This window comes from Xenopus tropicalis, chromosome 1 (genome assembly GCF_000004195.4).
Source record: "Xenopus tropicalis strain Nigerian chromosome 1, UCB_Xtro_10.0, whole genome shotgun sequence".
NCBI classification, from domain to species: Eukaryota; Metazoa; Chordata; class Amphibia; order Anura; family Pipidae; genus Xenopus; species Xenopus tropicalis.
The window spans coordinates 19,114,356-19,118,331 of record NC_030677.2 but is presented as its reverse complement, the minus strand read 5'-3'; positions in this window follow the sequence as shown (position 1 = coordinate 19,118,331).

The following is a 3,976-nucleotide window of genomic DNA, read 5'->3' as shown; positions in this document are numbered from 1 at the left end:
TATAAGCGTATAGTTATAAGAGCAAGATCCAATATACAAGATAATACGTTTATAAGCCTGTATGTATTCACCAGTGTTTAACCATTTATATAGATCTTTTGATATGGAAAAGACAATAGATGTCCATACATCCACCCAAGTGGCCATACAATTTACTGTAAACCTTAATACCCACAACTCATTCCACCTTTCACCATGGTGTGATGACCATTACCTTAAAAACGGACACGGCAAGTTCTCTCATATGCTGTGGGATTCATTTTGCTTGGTGCCGCAGTCATGTCAGCATTATCCAGAGAATAACATGTTAAGGTGAAACTCTTGACTTAGGGTCTGACTCAACAACTGACTGGTTGACTAAACTTCAGACTAACATAGAAAAATATAAACAGGACTTTATTTTAAACAAAAGAAACTCCATAAGGTAGCAGATGACTATAAGAATACACACGTGTATGAGTGGCTGTTGGGTCTAAGACCAGGGGACCGAGGGGGGAAACCTTTCAGACGCAAGAGACTACCCAGGCCCTCTGATCAATCCACACAGACTGACACCGGAACAGCTCTGCCAATGAGCCTTTTTTAGGGGTAAGGACCAGATCACAGAGAGGACACAAATATAAGGGGAAAACCACCAAGGGGGAAGAAAATATATAGTCTTTAATCTAAGTAAACACATTCTCACACAAGGGGAAATTTCACTACTCTCTAAGGGCCTCTCATTTGTTCCAAAGGCTATCCCTGACACATTTGACATCTATAGGTTCCAGAGAGAAAGTTAAAACTCAAGGAACATTTTAAGAATACTCCTGAGAATAGCCGGCCCGTTTTAGGGCCAAGAGGAATTTTGAACCCCCCCCCCAACACCCCAGCGGCAAAGTCCTTAATCTCGAGGCCAAATCCACAGCCAAAACGGTAAAATCACATCCCAATTTATCTATAGCTGAACGCCAGGCCATTAAGTCCTTGAAGGGCGACAATAACTTGGTTATTAGACCAGCCGACAAGGGGGGCTCAATCGTACTACTTGATTATACCTACTACAGAGATAAACTACTAGGACAGTTGTCAGACACAATGACGTATAGACCTCTTCCCGGAGATCCCATTTACAAATTTAAAAGGGAATTGGATGCCCTTCTATCCTCAGTTCAAAATGCAGGCTGGCTGGCTGGATGAGGATACAGCACAATATATGTATACGGGGCACCCACTTATACCTATTATATATACACTTCCAAAGGTTCATAAATCCTTGTCGGCACCCCTGGGCAGACCTATCATCTCTGCTGTTGGTTCGCTCTACCAGCCGGTCTCCACCTATATAGACTCATACTTGCAGCCCCTCGTAAAATCTATGCAATCGTATGCACGGGATTCAGCACGTCATACAGAGACTTAGGGACTTAGGTGACATCCCCAACAACAGTCTTGTGACCATGGATGTGAAGAGCCTCTACACAGTCATACCCCATGAACTAGGGATTTGGGCGACCCAGAGGGCTCTGACGACAAACCCACCTAGTAATACACCTATACAATTTCTACAACTTACTTTGACTAGGAACTATTTCCGCTTTGAGAATTCCTACCATTTACAAATTTCAGGTACTGTAATGGGCAGTGCGCTGGCACCATCCTATGCCAACCTCTTTATGCTTAAATTTGAGCTGGAATACATCCTCCTCCTACTTGGTAATCCATCCATACCTATTTTCGCTACATTGATGATTTGTTTATGATTTGGACCAGTGGGGAGGAGAGCATACTTAGGTTCCTTCAGGACCTGGAATGCCCTGGACAATCCCATCCAATTGACCCTTATAATAAGGACAATGTGGACTTAGACCTCAACATTTTTAAATCGGTTAGGACTGGGCACCAGATTATTTAGGAAACCTACTGACCGTAATTCTATATTACACACTTCCAGCCACAATTAGGGGTATCCCTTTCTCTCAATCCCTTCGTGTTACTAGGAATAACAGCTCACCAGACACAGAACAAATACAACTTCGGCAAATGTATGATAGATTCCTTGAACGGGGCTATACTGGCACCCAATTGGACCAACAGTTACAAAGGGTACTTCAGCACACAAAGGAGGAACTACTACAAGGTGATGGTAAGGCCAGGAATCAACTGACCCCCTTAATATTTACAACTACATACAACGTAACGTCACCAAATCTGTCTAAAAGCATTCAGAAGAATTGGCCTATGATCAACCAAGATGAAACTTTGTCTTTATACCAGGCTACTAAACCAATGATTGGCTATAGAAGCAGCAGTAGCCTTCGGGATTTACTTGTTAAAACTGACTTTAAAGGATTTTCTAACTCCCGGACTGACTGGTTATCTGCACAAAAAACTGGGGTGCTACAAATGCCCCGACTGCGTAACATGTAGGTGCCTCCATACAGGTCCCGATTTCCCTCACCCCTTCACAGGCAAAAGATTCAGAATAAACCATAGATTGACATGTACTTCCACCAATGTGATATACATCATTACCTGCCCATGCGGACTGTATTATGTAGGCAAGACTATTACCACTTTGCATAGGCAATCACCGTTCGGCTGTGAGCAAAGCCTTGAAGGACGGTAAAGCAGACCAACCGGTAGCAAGACACTTTAAGATGAAGCATCCTCTCCCCACATTTAAATGCATGGCAATCGACTACCAATCCCCCCCCGTCGAGGGGGCAGGAGTACCCAGTTTGGTCCCGCTGGTTGCCTTATGCGTATATCTTACTGTTGCAGGAAAGACCCGATCCAATAATTACCCCGTGGGGGGCACATACTTGCCCAGGACGTGCGCACTGTAACCCACATAACCCCGGATGGTGAGCCCTACACTGACTACAGAATGCCCACACAGTGTTTCAACACAAGTATCAATGCAGTGAGGCTGCCGGGTGATGTTGTGATGGCAAATTCTATTTTAGAAAATGCATATTCTGTTCAGACAATGCACTTGGCAATAGCCTTTGTTAGTACACCCAATTTAAAGCACATGTACCTTGGGTTATTTGTATAGGTGCCATGCCAGGGTAAACTGCAATACTCTGAAGCAACTGGAGTGGGACCAGCTGCCACCAATGGTGTTGAGAAATGTTGGTTTAAAAAGAAACTTGCACTTTTGAAGTCACCCACTAGATGGTAGCAAATCAACAGTCACTTTGGTCCAGGTTTATGAAATGACCTTATCCAGAAAGTTCTGAATTACAGGAAGTCCCATAGACTCCATTATAAGCAAATAATTCTAATTTTTAAACACAATTTTGTTACCTCTTGCACACTGTTTTGTACCGTACAGTCTGGCACACAATCAGGGTTAACATCCAGCACACATTTTGCATCATTTGGATTAACACTCTCTGCCAGACTCACATTTTCTGTCTGAGCATCTCCTTCCACAGCATTTGGCAAAGACCTCATTACTTTGCCTTTAAGACATTCCTCAATCACTTGATTCATCACAAGGTTCTCACTGCAAACAGAATCTGGGGTGTCCAGAACCTCACAGCACCGCTCAATTGTCTCCTCCAGCTGGGTAACTGCAGTGTAAGACTGCTCAAAAGGACATGAGTCCGCAGTATGACCTGGGGCCATACTCTGCCATGTTACCATTTTTCACTTTAACATTTCCAATAGTTCTGTTCACACATACAGCTTAACATTGAATAAGTACAGGAAGTTCACCTGACTCCTCACTGAACACACTCAAGTGTCTCAAGTACTGCCCCAGCACTCCTTATAGGCTTCTAGTGACCTTTGTATTGCCGCATATACAGGACAGGTAGCAGTAACATGCCCAGTTCCATAACAGTGGGTACATCGTTTCCTTTCAATTAGCTCAGTCAATTTAGCTATATCATTTGACAGAGATTGTTCATTAGTACACTCATCCCATTTAAGACCTTCAGGATAGGAGCTGCAGCAGGGCAACAAAGAGTTACCCTCAACACATGGT